Below are 15592 nucleotides of genomic sequence, written 5' to 3'. Positions count from 1 at the left end.
GTTATAGTTATTGTTGTTATTGCTGTCATTATTGTTGGATAGGACAGAGAGGAATGGAGAGAGGAGGGGAAGACAGAGAAGGGGAGAGAAAGACAGACACCTGCAGACCTGCTTTATTGCTTGTAAAGTGACTGCAGGTAGGGAGTGGGGGGGCTTGAACCGGGATCCTTCTGCTGGTCCTTGCACTTTAGCGCCACGTGCCCTTAACCCACTGCGCTACCACCTGATTCCCCATGTAGACACTAATCTTATCCATGTGCTAACAACTGTACTGTAAACCATTAACTTCCCCTCACCCCCAAAAAACAGTCAAACAAACAAAAACAGGCCAGGTGGTAGTGCATCTGGTTAAGCGCTCACTGTACAGTGCACAGGGACCCAGGTTCAAGCTCCTGGTTCCCACTTGCAGGGGGAAAGCTTCACATGTGGTGAAGCAGTATTGCAAGTGTCTGTCTCTCTCCCTCCAGGTCCCCCCTCTCCTCTCAATTTCTGTCTCTATCCAATAGTAAGTAATTACTTACTATTATATATATGATAGTGTGGAAAGCATAGAGCATCAGAAAAAGACATCTCAGCTTATAACTTGTTCCTGTTTGCATTTTTACCTTGTGTATGTTTTATGTTATCAATTTTTAAATTTATTTCATAATGAGAAAGAGAACCAGAGCATCAATCTGGTACTTACATTGCTGGCAGTTGAACTTAGAATGCTTGGGGTCTAATACTTTATTCACCAGTGCTACCTCCTGGGCTTGCTATTTTATAACTTTTAATCAGAATAGCAGTGACATCTCGTTTTACTTAACTTCTATGTCCTCAGTTTTCTCCTCTGTACATGAAGGTTCTAACCTTATGTGTGAAACACCTGGAAAATGACTGGGGCAGGGGTAGCTACTCTCATGCCTGACACTTCTAAGACTCAGTTTCAATCCCCTGCACCACCATAAGCCAGAGCTGAGCAGTGTTCTGGTAAAAAAGAAAAAAAAAAAAAGACATTGATGACTGCTTTCTTTTCTCTCCTCTTTCTTTTATTTCTGAGGAGGATTAATGATTGACAGTCAACAGTAAAATACAGTAGTTTATACATCTGTAATATTTCTCAGTTTTCCACATAACAATTCAACCCCCTCTGGGTCCTCTTCTGCCATTGTGTTCCAGGACCTGAACCCTTCCCCCCAATTCCACCCCAGAGTTGCAATACACCAACTCCAGGGTGACTGCTTTCTGTTGTTATTGGGAACATAATTCTAAAAAAAATCAAATAGTATTTACAATGTAATGTAGGAAGAACTCCTGTTTGGTTTCCTCTGGTCTACCCCAACCTCTTGTGCCACACAAAAGCAATTGCCTATCTCTAGGTTGTCGTCCCCCGCCCCACCCTCTCTAAGTGTTTGCCTCCATGTTTCTAAGGGGTGGCCCTCTTATGTATACATTGTAGATAGCATTGAAGGCTTGTGATGTCCTATGGAGATTTATAATAGCTAAATACTATCCCTTCCCACTCCACCTCCTCTCTATCCCTTCATCTGTCACAATTTTGAACTACATAAATATTGAATAATATTTATAATGAGTTCTTAGCTCATTTTTAGCTATATGAAAGTATTGCTCATTTTTTCCCTTTTTTAATTTTTTTGTTTATAAAAAAGAAACATTGACAAAACCATAAGATAAGAGGGGTGCATCTCCACACAATTCCCGTCATCAGAACTCCATATCCCACCCCCTCCCCTGATAGCTTTCCTATTCCTAATCCCTCTGGGAGTATGGACCCAAGGTCATTGTGGGATGCAGAAGGTGGAAGGTCTGGCTTCTGTAATTGCTTTCCCGCTGAACATGGCCATTGACAGGTCGATCCATACTCCCAGCCTGTCTCTCTCATTTCCTAGTGGCTCGGGGCTTTGGGGAAGCAGGGCTCCAGAACACATTGGTGGGGTTGTCTGTCCAGGGAAGTCTGGTTAACATCATGGTAGCATCTGGAACATGGTGGCTGGAAAGAGAGTTAACATATAAAGCCAAACAATGAGGATGGACAACATACTCTATGCTCCACCTGAGAAAGATGGGTCCTGAAATTGGGGCAGCTTGGAATGTTCCTACTCATGACCACAGAATGTGAGCTCAGATGTAAAGGGATGCAGAGGTCATATGGACTCCTAAGCTGAATATAGGCCCCAGATCAGATCAAATCGATGGGGTTTACAGTCAACAATGTTTATACACCTTTCCCATGTTTGAGAACTACTCTCTTCCCTGATCCAGCTTTCTGGTTCTTTTGCAGCTGTGACATCATCTCCTAAGATAATAACTTGGATCCACCTACATATCAGATTTCAGGCTCAGAGGGAAAAAAAATTAGTATAGTCATGCACCCTTTGGAATATAACTAAAATATGCCTACCTGCTATCTACAAAACGGAGACCACCCTAACTCTCCATCTGCACTATTCCAGCCTTTAAGTTCATGATTAGTATTGTTCATTTTTATAGCTTTGTATTTTTCTTGAACCAATAATTTCCCTCTCGAATTTTTTGAGGGGCCAGAAGGTAGCATGCCTGGCTAAGCACCCATGTTATAGTACACAAGGACCTAGGTTTGAGTCCCTGGTCCCTACCTGTAGGGGGAAAGCTTCACAAGTGGTGAAACAGGGCTGCAGGTGTCTCTCTGTCTCTCCCTGTCTATCTTCCCCTCCCCTCTCAATTTTTCTCAGACCTGTCAAAGATAATTTTTTTTTAAAAGATGCATATTGCTAAATTTCTTTTTGAAAAACCTTTTCAAAAAAGACCCCCACAGAATTATATACTTTCTTTGGCTACTGTTCTTAAATGGCTGTTCACTATAGGTCAGCATTAAGTTGTGTTTTTTCTCCTTTGTTTCAGACAGAGGGTGAGTGACTAAGAAGGGGAGAGACAGAAAAGGAGAGACAGCACTCCTCTACCACGCTTGAAACTTCCCTTCTGCATGGTCTTCCTATGAGGTAGCCTGGGCCTCAAGCCTGAGTACCCTCACATGGCAAAATGTATACTTCACTGAATGAACTGTCTGTCAGGGTCTGGTTATACTTTCTTCTTTAAACTTCCCAGGATACCTTTTCTGCTCTACCCTGCACTGGTTGAACTTTAGGCCCACCGTGCCTCTCTTGCTTTGAGTTCTGTTTCTTTGACTCCACATCATCTTCCTCCTTGGACAATATCCTTGCTTTAGTGGGCGATATCTTCAAGTATTTCCCAGAGAAGGGGTCACTAGAAAATACAACTTTTAAATCTTATATATTGATTATATTTCTGTTTCTGAGGGTTTAACACATTTTAATCCACTTAATCAAAGCACAGTAGGTCTGCACCTTCAACACCACTATTTTTAAAAAATATTTTTATTTATAAAAAAGAAACTGACTAAACCATAGGATAAGAGGGGTACAACTCCACACAATTCCCGACACCAGAACTCTGCATCCCCTCCCCTCCCCTGATAGCTTTCCTATTCTTTAACCCTCTGGGAGTAGGGACCCAAGGTCATTGTGGGATGCAGAAGGTTGAAGGTCTGGTTTCTGTAATTGCTTCCCTGCTGAACATGGGCATTGACAGGTCGATCCATACTCCCAGCCAGTCTCTCTCTTTCCCTAGTGGGGAAGAGTTCTAGGGAAGTGGAGCTCCAGGACACATTGGTGGGGTTGTCTGTCCAGGGAAGTCTGGTTGGCATCATGCATCTGGAACCTGGTGGTTGAAAAGAGAGTTAACATAGAAAGCCAAACAAATTCAACACCACTTTTTCTTTCTTTTTTTAAAATTTTATTTATTTATTTTCCCTTTTTTTTGTTACCGTTGTTGTTTTTATTGTTATTATTGTCGTCGTTGTTAGATAGGACAGAGAGAAATGGAGAGAGGAGGGGAAAGCAGAGAGGGAGAGAGAAAGATAGACACCTGCAGATTTGCTTCACCACCTGTGAAGTGACTCCCCTGAAGGTGGGGAGCTGGGGGCTCGAACCAGGATCCTTGAGCCAGTCCTTGTGCTTTGCGCCACGTGCGCTTAACCCGCTGCACTACCGCTCAACTCCCCTCAACACCACTTTTTACAAGAGAAATAAATCACCAAAGCTATGCTCAGGCAGAAAATTACCATAGAGCTTACGCAAAAAGATTTTCATGTCCGAGGCTCCAACGTGCCATGTTCAATCCCTAACACCACCTTAAGTCAGAAGGCTGTGCTCTGGTAGAAAAAGAAAAAAGGCAGGCAGGAAGAAAGAGATAGGCAAGCACCTTATTTTTGAACCCCAGGTAGTGGTACAGTGAATCAGAAATTGGTTTCTCAAGCATGAGGTCCTGAGTTCAATCCCCTGCATCACATGTGCCAGAGTGATAGTATTTCTTTCTTTTGTTCCTGTCCCTGCTTTGTCATGAATAAATAAGGCTTTAAAAATAGCGATGTAGGAAATAGCTGAACTGGTAAAGCATTGGATTTGAGTGTCTTGAGGTTCCCAGTCCAATCCCTGGCACAGCATAAACTAGATAGGTGCTCTGGTTCTCTCTCTCTTCCCCCCCTTTTCCCCTTCCACCCTCTCCTTCTCATATAATAAATAAAATGTTGGGAGTTGGGCGGTAGCGCAGCAGTTTAAGCGCACATGGTGCAAAGCACAAGGAGCAGCATAAGGATCTCGGTTTGAGTCCCCGGCTCCCCACCTGCAGGGGAGTCGCTTCACAGGCGGTGAAGCAGGTCTGCAGGTGTCTATCTTGCACTCCTCCTCTCTGTCTTCCCCTCCTCTCTCAATTTCTCTCTGTCCTATCCAACAACAATGACATCAATAACAATAATAATAACTACAACAGTAAAACAACAAGGGCAACAAAAAGGAATAAATAAATAAATATTTAAAAATAAATAAATAAAATGTCCTAAGTTAAAAGTTCTGACAACCGAGCTCAGGTTTCCATCTTCCCATACTGATCATCAGCTGTAAGTACCCTCTGTGCAGGCCCTGCAGAGTATTCCGAGGATGTTTGGATTCTAGTATGAGCAAAACAGCACTAGACTAACAGCCTTTTAGGGAAGGCTAGGGAAGGGGCGTGGTACTCAAGAGAAGTTGCCCTGGAGTGTGAGCCACTTACTTACAACACTGGTTTCAGGCCTTGCAAGCCTGCCTTTCTGTCTTAGTAGGTCAGATTTCCCAGAATACAATGGCCAGCACAGTAGCTTGACGGCTGGACCCTACTGGCACCCTGTAACAAGTTGTAAATGTCTCAGAAGGAGAATAGTATTTGCCAAAGATAACCTAGCTTGGCTTGCCTTATGCTACTGACTTTCCATGGATCCATGCTGGGATGGAAGTCAATCCAGAGAACTTTCTGTCTCCTGAAACAGTGTGGGCAGGTCCTCCTTATCTGGCTGCCACAGCAAGCTGGAAGAGTTTTGGAGTGTCCAGTTAAGGCACCAGAATTGCATTTCCAACGTGATAAATACTTTCTCCAAAATAGGAAGAAGCCCACATGCACTGTGTCTCTTAACTTTAAAGAGTGAAAGGTGCAACAGTCTGTCTTTCACTTTGCAGGGACATCTGGAAAGTGTTTTAATATGCTAGACCCTCTCAAAGTATCACTGAGCTGGCAGGACCCCAAACTCCCCTCCCCCCGTCACCCCTGTGCTTTACCAAGGGATCTAGGGCACTCTGAACTCTCTGCTTCCCCAGTGCAATCGTTGGTAGCCTGAATAAAGGGGTGGTGCCAGGGCCGGGTGATGACGCACCTGGTTGAGCGCCCATGTTATAATGTGCAAGGACCCAGGTTTGAGACCCCAGTCCCCACCTGCAGGGGAAAGCTTTGCGAGGTGAAGCAATGTTGTGGTGTCTCTCTGTCTCTCTTCCTCTCTCTCTCTCCCCTTCCCTCTTGATTTCTGACTTTTTATCCATAAATAAATAAAGAGAATACAAAAATAAAGTGGTGGTGCCATCCTCTGTGCATTAGCGAGGTGGGTCAAGGTCCTTGCAGACAAGAGCACTGAAGCCAGAGAGGAGAGTGCTGAGATGGTCCTGAGTCTACATCTTCTCTGCCAGGTCTGGGCTTTCAGTCCAGAAAGATGGAAAAAACAGCGTTGCCAAATCAATTGCCTCAGAAGAAGTTCCAGCAGTGTGGCTTATTTGCTCCAATTAAGAGGCTGTATCTGAAATAGCAGCGGAGAGTGGAGTCACCACTGATTCATTCAGTGATACAATCATTCCACAAGATTTGTCTGTCTTCTTCAGGAGCCAAGTTCAGTGAGAATGTGCTAAGAATCCCTATACCTGTGGCCTCTGACCTCCCCAGGGATGCATTACTAGCTGATTGGTCTACTCCTAGGGAAAGGGATAGGCCATATCAGAGTCAGCCACTGTGCTATCCTTGCCCTCATGGAGAGGGTGGGTCCAAGATGGGAGTTAGGACAGGCAGTAAGCATGGGTTTGAGTATGTATGCATTCAGGATCAGTAGAAACAACCACTAGAGATTTTGTGAACTCTCTGGTTCATTGGGACGCTAACAGGCCAAACCTCCATCTTCTCCTGGCTTCACAAGCCCCCTTTCTAAGCACAGTTATACTTAGGGTCCTGCCCTAAGTATAAGGAATTAGGGTAAATGCCACAATAGTGTCCACCCAACAGTAACTCACCATCAAAAACCACCGAGCACAGTTTTATGTTTCATTTAAAATAATAACCATTGAGTTTCTTGTAGACCAAGACTTCTTGCTTTGGTTCAGTTTCCTCTATGTAGATTTGACCTCTATTTTGGCCAAGTCTTTATTTATTTATCTATCTCTTTTCCTTTCTTCTCTATTGATAGTTTACAGCTGACAGTAAAATACAGTAGTTGATACATGTGTAACATTTCTCAGTTTTCCACATAATCCTCTAACCCCCTCACCTAGGTCCTCCTTCACCATCATATTCCACAACCTGAATACTCCCCTCTGACTCCAGAGTCCTTTACTTTGGTACAATAAACCAAATCCAGCCCAAGTTCTGCTTAGTGTTTTTCTTTCTGCTCTTATTTCTGAACTTTTGCCTATGAGTGGGATCATCTCACATTCATCCTTCTCTTTCTGGCGTATCTCACTTAACATGATTCCTTCAAGCTCTATCCAAGATGATGTGAAGAAGGTGAAGTCATTATTTTTAGTAGCTGAGTAGTACTCCATTGTGTATATATATGTCATAACTTACTCAGCCACTCATCTGCTGTTGGACACCTGGGTTGCTTCCAGGTTTTGGCTATTACAAATTGTGCTGCTATGAACATAGGTGTACACAAATCTTTTTGGATGGGTGTGTTTGCTTCCCTAGGACATAAGCCCCAGAAGAGGAATTGCAAGGTCATAGGGAAGGTCCACTTCTAGCCTTTTGAGAGTTCTTCAGATTCCTCTCCATAGGGATTGGACCAATTGACACTCCCACCAGCTAGCTGTGTAGGAGGGTTCCTTTGCCCCCACAACCTCTCCAGCATTTGTTGTCGCTATCATTTCATATTTATTTATTTAAATTTCTTCATTGGGATTTAATGGTTTACAGTTGACAGTAAAATACAATAGTTTATACATGCATAACAATGCCCAGTTTTCCACATAACAATTCAACCCCCACTAGTATGTATGTATGTATGTATGTATGTATGTATGTATGTATGTATCTTGCTTCCAGGGTTTTTGGAGCTCAGCTGGAGCTGAGCTCCTGCACTACACATCCACTGCTCCTGGAGACTTTTTTTTCCCTTTTATTGTCCTTGCTGTTTATCGTTGTTGTTATTATTTTTGTCATTGCCATCATTGTTGTTGGATAAGACAGAGAGAAATGGAGAGAGAAGGGGATGACAGAGAGGGGGAAAGACAGACACCTGTAGACCTGTTTTACCTCTTGTGAAGTGACACCCCCACCCCCTGAAGGTGAGAAGGGGGGAGGGGGGCTTGAACCAGGATCCTTACACTGGTCCTTGCACTTTGCACCATGTGCGCTTAATCCAGTGAGCCACTGCCCAGCCCCTGTGTTTATTTATTTCTTAACTCTAAAGTTGAATGAACCATTTCTCTTTTTTGTTTCTCTTTATTTTTGTCCCTCTCTTCCTCCTCTTCTTCCTCTTTCTCCATATTTCTTCTTCTTCTCCTCCTCCTCCTCCTTCTTCTTTTTTTATAGATACAGAGAAAACTTGAGAGGGAAGGGAGTATATATATATATATATATATATATATATATATATATATATATATGGAGAGAAAGAGAGAGAGAGGTCTGCAGCAATGCTCCACCACTCGTGAAGCTTTCTTTCTGCAGGTGGCATGGCATTATGTGCATTCTACAGGACCTGACACTGCCCACCCCCCCCAAACACCTCCCCATGGACTGTTTTTCACTTGAAACTAAAACCTCATTCCAAACTTCCCTCAGTGTTTTTTTTTTTTTTTGCCTCCAGAGTTATAACTGGGGCTCAGTGCCTGCACTACAAATCCACTGGTCCTGGAAGCTATTTTTCCCATTTTGTTGCCCTGGTTATGGTTGTTGTTATTGTTGTTATAACTGTTGTCATTGTTGTTGGATAGGACAGAGAGAAATGGAGAGAGGGGAAGACAGAGAGGGGGAGAGAAAGATAGACACCTGCAGACCTGCTTCACCGCTTGTGAAGCGACTCCCCCTGCAGGTGGGGAGCAGGGGGTTCGAACTGGAATCCTTGCGCTTTGCGCCATGTGCGCTTGACCAACTGTGCTACCACCCAGCCCCCTCCCTCAGTTTTGATAACATCACTAGCTTAACAGTCTGCTCAAGTTCAGAATTTGAGTGAATATTATTAAATTACAGAAATGCAGGTGCAACATCAGCTCATGCAAATAAATACCAAGGCGCACCAAGTGGGGGGGAGAGCAGGGTGTCTGTAAGAATTATAAGCAGCACTTCCCCAAGAGCATTTAAGAAGCAAGGTGTGATTCTTCTGAGAGGAGCATTTCAGATGAGTTGGTCCTTTTCCAGCATCACATGCCCTCTATCCTCCAAGCACATTAGATAACTCAATCCTTCTGGAATATCTTTAGGAAAGGTCCTTGTATGTCCCTTTTCTTCTCCTTGGAATGGCATCTTCTCAACCCATTGTCTGAGAAGTAAACTCCTGTTCAACATTAAAGACTGTGGATTCTTCTTTTTAAAACATGTCCCTGAAGAGGTAAGGTTCTGGGACACATTGGTGAGGTCATCTGCCCAGAGAAGTTAGGATGGAATCATAGTAGCATCAGCAGTTTGGTGGCTGAAAGGTCATAGGATATAAAGCAGGACAAATTTTTTAATAAACAGGAACCCAAAAGTAGGAAGAGAGCTGATGAAATTAGGGGGGGTTTTTGTGGGAAGAAGCTAGGAAGTCTATTTTAGGTATGTTCCAAGGGACCCATGACTGTAGTAATTTTTACCTGAGCCCAATAGTCAGTATGCAGGTGGATTAAAAGTATTGTCTGGGAAGATGATGTCAGAGCCCTACCCCACCAGGGAAAGATAAAAACAGATCAACCTGCCAATGCCCATGTCCAGCAGAGAAGCAGTTACAGAAGCCAGATCTTCCACCTTTCGTACCCCATAATGAATTCTGGCCCATACTCCCAGAGGGAAAAAGAATGGGGAAGCTTCCAGTGGAGGGGATGGGCATTGAATTCTGGTGGTGGGAACTCTATGGAATTCTATTTTGTTGTCTTACAATCTTGCTAATCATTAATAAAAAAGAAAAAAATAAGAGGAAAATGTCCCTGAAGTCAAAATCTTCACTTTCTTTCTTATAAGAACCAAATATTTTGTAAACAGGCTTTATTACTTTACTGCATGTTTCTAGGAAGGGAGGAGATGGGGGAAGATATTAAATAATACCTCCTCTTTGTATCCTGTACAGAACTCAGCATAACAGGTGGTTTGTTACCTCAACTGTCAGTTGTAAAAGTCCGTGTTTCCAAGACAGATGGAGAGTTGTTAAATGCTGATTCCTGGTCTTAACTGAACCAGAGTCTCAGAAACGTGGATCTTGTTGAGCTGCAATCTGAGTTGTTTGAACCATATTTTGACGTACACTTCTCTAGGTTGGAACTACCGAATACCTGCTCACCCTGCTCATTTTAACTTTTCCCACCCTTGCTCTCATTTTCTTGGCTACTGATTTATTCTTCAAATGCTCATATGAGATTTTCCCCCCATTTAGCTTTCAGATATGTATACAGGTCTTGGAACCTACCCGTAAAATTTGATTTTTTTAAGTTGATATATAATTTTTGATGTGTTTGTTCATTTTGCTTTTTTTTTTTTTTAAAGCAGTGTGTTTGTGTACAATGAATGAAGTCTAGGAGCATTGTGGAGCATTGTGGAGCTTGTAACTGACTCAACTATATATTTTATCCCACAGTACTTGTCTAACTATATATTTATGTTCTCAAAGGTATCATTAAAGCTGTAAGTCATATATGACACAGACATAAAACTTCAGAGAATAAGGAATTATGGTGTCATATAAAATGAAACATGCATTCCTGTAGATAATGATTTAAGAGTTCATTTTTTAAAGAGTTCATTATTTTTAAGAATTCATTTTCTAACTAAAATCACTTTAGAAAGTATTTAATCAGCTAAACACCATTCTAATATAATGTCTTTCTATACTACCTCCCCCAAGTCGAGAAAGAAATTGGAGGGTAGAGAAAAAGTTGCTCCATTTCTGTGCCTAAGATAATGCCTGACATAGAACCCAGTCCCAGTGTTTAACTGAATAGACCATGTTTTTATTTTTTAATTTTTTGTTGTACAATTGTTCTTTAAGTGACTTAAGTATAGGAAGACAATGAGTTCTGCCTACTCTGCCCATATGATTGAAATGCAATCCCCAAGACACTTATCACAAAGAGCCCACTCAAGATGGGTTCTATTAAAATAGAGATTTCAGTGGGGTGGGCTGACAGAGAATACTAGTGTAAATCTTGATAAATCCTAAAAATAAGATCATGTAAAATAAATGATAATAAGTATGTAATCAAGCGTTCCATGTCAAGTAATGATAGTGCTTTCTCCCATAAAATGTATGGGGAGTCTTTACATGAATCTACTTAGTGTAACCCAGTCTATTTCCTAGCAGCTTTGTTCATGAGTTCAAAAGTCAAATTTTTCCCTACACAATAAACATCAAGCAAATATATTTTTTCACATACTTTCTTTTCCCTGACTTTTTGCAAAGCAAGTGGATTCATGCAAGTTCAGGCAGCAAGTGAGACAGACTCTAGTGAAAGTTGTTTGGGTGATAATGATATTAGAAATTGGGAAATGGTGCCTTTGCAAATGGAAAAATAAAAAAAGAAAGAAAGAAAGGAAAGGTCAGAACTATATGAAACAGTCACTCCAAGAGAATGATCATTGTCTTCCATGATTAAAATAATTGTGTCCATAAATTCACTAAAGTGAAATTACATTCGTGGTGCCAAAATTCACTCCTGGAGTCAGATTGAGACAGAAGGGAACAAGCAAAGATATATATATATATATATATTTACTAATAGTTTATTACAAGATTATGAGATTACAATGTATAGCTCCACACCCACCCACCACAGTAGTTCTGTATCCCCACCCATCTACCTCCCGAAGATCACCACCATAGTTCTCAACAAGTCTTACTGTTAAGCAAAGACTTATACAATGAGTTTCTCTGAGAATATGCCAGGAAAGGGGGCTGGGTGGTGGCACACCTGTTGAGCACATGCATTACAGTGTGCAAGGACCCAGGTTCAAGGCCCTGGTCCCCATCTGTAGGGAGGAAGCTTCATGAATGGTGAAGCAGAGCTGCAGGTGTCTCTCTGTCTCTCTCCCTCTTTATCTCCCCCTCCCCTCTCAATTTCTGGCTGTCTCTATCAAATAAAGACAATAAAAATAATATATGCCAGGAAAGCAAAGAATTGCACTAGCTTGCCTTAGTCTGTCACGTCTCAAGATTAGACCAATTCTAACTCAAAGAAACATCACAACTAGTTGAGAGTGATGCAAAAGTCAAGACACCTCACTTACCCCCAAATCAGGTAAATGGGGATAACCTGAAGGTGAGGGCCAGGGAGGCAGTGACGTGGAACAGGAAAGAACAGTCCCAGGAAGCACTGAGCTACTCCATTTGCCATTATCACCTAGAGAAAGTTTTCTCTCTTGCCTCTGCTCCTGTTTCCTCACCTGAAATGGAAGTGGCTGTAGTATTTGCTCATTTACTTTCATTGAGATTTCAAATGATCTTACTCCTCTATGTGCTTTGGGAGCTCTCACTCTCCCCAGATGTGTTGGGACCATTTGCTGGAGCTGCTGAGGGATGCAGCACTTTCCTACTGGCTGGGTGAGTCCAGGGCCAGCAGCTCACCTGCTATGTGAATGCACAGTCCCCTAGCTTTGGCTGCACTGCTGCTGTGGGGAGTAGCGCCCCCCCCCCCCAAGTCCAGCTTTTTGAAAAACTTTCCTTTCAAAGGAATGTAAACTTTCAATATTGCCCATAGTAATATAAGCTCATTATTTGATTAATGAAACTCAGGTGAAACATGAACTAAGTGCTTGAATTTTGATCTGTTTATTCTCCCCAATGTAAAACCAGATTTTGCTTCTCAAAATCCATTTACGTGAATTCAAAGTTTCCTAAAGGCAAGAAACATTTCTTTAATCCTACAGGAAGCCACAATTTACCTAATACAAAGCTTCATACATTCAGTGACATTTTTTGTCTGATTTTCAGAAACATGTAGGTATGAGTCTCTTGGTCCAAACACAGAGTGGTCATTCAGAAGAGATGTGTAATTTAGACTTATCATCCCCAGATGGAATAGAAAAGGATTTAAACATAGTTACTTTATACAACTTAAAAATCTGTTTTACATACATTTGATTTTTAGTTGTTACTTCCTAAAATGTTTAGTGTACCTCTGGTGTTAACATACCTATTGCAAACACACACACACACACACACACACACACACCTACCTCTGATTAATGTTTAGAGTTTCATGCCTCAAAGTTCTAGAAATTTCTCCTTCCTAGAGAAGCACCCTCATTTGGCATCTGCTCTCATTTTACAAACTGTGAAATGAAAAAATTGTTTTAACAAAAGGGAAGAAATAGCTCACACATTATAAGCAACCACAGCCCTAGAGTCCCTTTATGAACATTTTGTAATGCAAAATACAAGTTGCCCAGAAAGGACCTACCTGGCTTGCCCTTTTTTTTTTTTTTTTTTTTTTTTTCTGCTGGTTGGAATAGTGACTATCAGTCACTCAGCCAGCTCCTCAGTGGGCAGGTTCTCCTCTGGGAAAAGTACTGTAACAGCATGGCAACCCTTTGTTGTGTTCTGCTGAGCCCCTTTTTCATATACCTCCGAGAAAAGAATCGTAGACATCTAGAGCTAGACATTATTGTGGCAACCTTAAAGATAGAAAGAAAAAAAGAAAAGACCACAAAATGGAAGCAATGAACTCAAACCCAAACTTCCAACAAATAATAGACCTGGAATCCTGGCTAATGGTCTCCAATGCTTCAAACTCCAATTGCTGCTTTGAAAGAATACAGAATTCTTCATGCCACTGAACCTTTACCCGTATATTGCTATTAATAACAACGTGTAGAAGATAAACATCTGGTGATTCAATCATTGAAATAATATTTGCATAGCATGTTGTAAGTTTGTTAGATGGAACAGAAAATAACCCAATTTATTGAAGTTTTAAAATGTGTGCCTGTTGTTTGTTTTCACAGTGTTTACCCACTGTGAAAATAGCTTCATCATCTTGAATAAAAGTGTATTTAAGTGCATTTGTATTAATTAGTTCTACCAACAGTTTTGAAGTTTCACCAACACCCAGCATAGTCTTAAAGTGTGAAGAAAATAAAAAAGAGTAAACCTTATCCCATCTTGCCAGGAGGCTGACATGAGTATAGAAGAATGATAGGATGAGATTCCAGCTGTTGCTGAGCAGGGTGTGAAGTCTAGGGCAGCACAAAAGAAGGGGACTTAACTGTGAAGCAAGAAAGAAATGCTCTTACAAAACAGGTAACACCAGAACTGCATCTTCAAAGATGGGAGCTCAGGTAAAGAGGACTTTAGAAGGAGAGAGCCTGGGGGTGGGAGGAGGAGGTGAATAGAATAATGATTATGCAAAGAGACTCTCATACTTAGGGCTACAAAGTCCAAAGCTGAACAGTGCTCTGGTAACAGAAAAAAAGGAAAGAATGAATGAAAGAAAGAAAGAGTAGAAGGGAGGGAGGGAAAGAAAGAAAGGGCTAAAAAGAAAATTTCTATAAGTAAAAGGGCAACCCATTTGCTAAAAGGGCCCAGGTGTTGGCACACTTGGTTGAGTGCACAGGTTACAATGCACAAGGACCCAGGTTCGAGCCCCTGGTCTCCACCTGCAGGGGGAAAGCTTTATGAGTGGTGAAGCAGTGCTGCAGATGTCTCTCTTCCTCTGTATCTCCCCCTTCCCTATCAATTTCTGGCTGTCTTATCCAATGAATAAAGATAATAATAAACAAAACTTTCCAAAAGGAGAGAGCCTCACATATATACTCTGCCAGTGAGTCCCCTCCTGACTCCTGAAGTTTGGGCTTTACCAGAAAGTAATGGGGAGGTGGTCACAGATTCTGTTCTAAAGTCCTGTGACTCATACTACAAAACTAATGGGTTATTTTATGCTTTTTATTATCAGACACCTTGTGAAACAGCCAAGAGTCACATGTGATAAAATCACTGGAGTCCATTTCCAGTTGTAGAGCTAATCAGTCAGTTTCCTGCTCAGCAGGGTTTTTGTAAGAAGAACATGAGCTGAGGCTTGTTCAGTATTTATTGGAATATCTGGCATATTGTAAGCAATAACTAAGCTGACCTCAACTTCTTGGTGATGATCATTGTAGAAGACTGCCATGGAGAAAATGAATTAAAATGCTAAGGGTTCCTTCTAACATCTAGACTTAAGAACGATTTTTGTGATTCCATGGAATCAATGTAAGGAGTAGCATAGGCACTTTGAGAGAACTACTCTGTAACAGGCATGGCCAGGAAAAGGCATCAGTTAGGGAAATGGCATTGGTTATGTTCTTTTTTTATTGCCACCAGAGTTATTGCTGGGACTCAGTGTTGGCATTACGAATCCACTGCTCCCAGTGATGGCTATTTCTCCTCTCTCTCTCTCTCTCTCTCTTTACAATTCTTTCTTTACTTCTATTTTATTGGCTAGGACAGAGAGAAATTGAGAGAGAGGAGGGGCATATAGAAAGTGATAGAGAAAGATAGATACCATGGTCCAGGAGGTGTCGCAGTGGATAAAGCATTAGACTCACAAGCCTGAGGTCCCGAGTTCAATCCCGGGCAGCACATGTGCCAGAGTGATGTCTGGTTCTTTCTCCTCCTGTCTTTTTCAAAAGTAAATAAATAAATAAATCTTTAAATAGAGAGAAATATATATACCTGCAGACCTGCTTTACTGCTCATGAAACATCCCCCCTGCAGCTGGGGAAGTGGAGGCTCAAACCCAGGTCCTTGTGCTTGGTGATGGGTGCACCACGATCCGGCCACCCATTGATTATGATTTTAGGAACTTTTCTC

The 15592-nt window shown here is 41.8% G+C and overlaps 1 protein-coding gene across 1 annotated transcript in view; it reads left to right on the top strand.

Annotated features, from left to right (window-relative positions):
* The window catches only part of KCNMB4 (potassium calcium-activated channel subfamily M regulatory beta subunit 4), a 75207-nt gene that overhangs the window by 19431 nt on the left and 40184 nt on the right, over nt 1-15592 (top strand). The gene's annotated exons all lie outside the window — the stretch shown is intronic.

The sequence above is a fragment of the Erinaceus europaeus genome, chromosome 7 (assembly GCF_950295315.1).
Source record: "Erinaceus europaeus chromosome 7, mEriEur2.1, whole genome shotgun sequence".
NCBI lineage: Eukaryota > Metazoa > Chordata > Mammalia > Eulipotyphla > Erinaceidae > Erinaceus > Erinaceus europaeus.
This window is presented reverse-complemented; position numbering and strand designations above follow the sequence as displayed.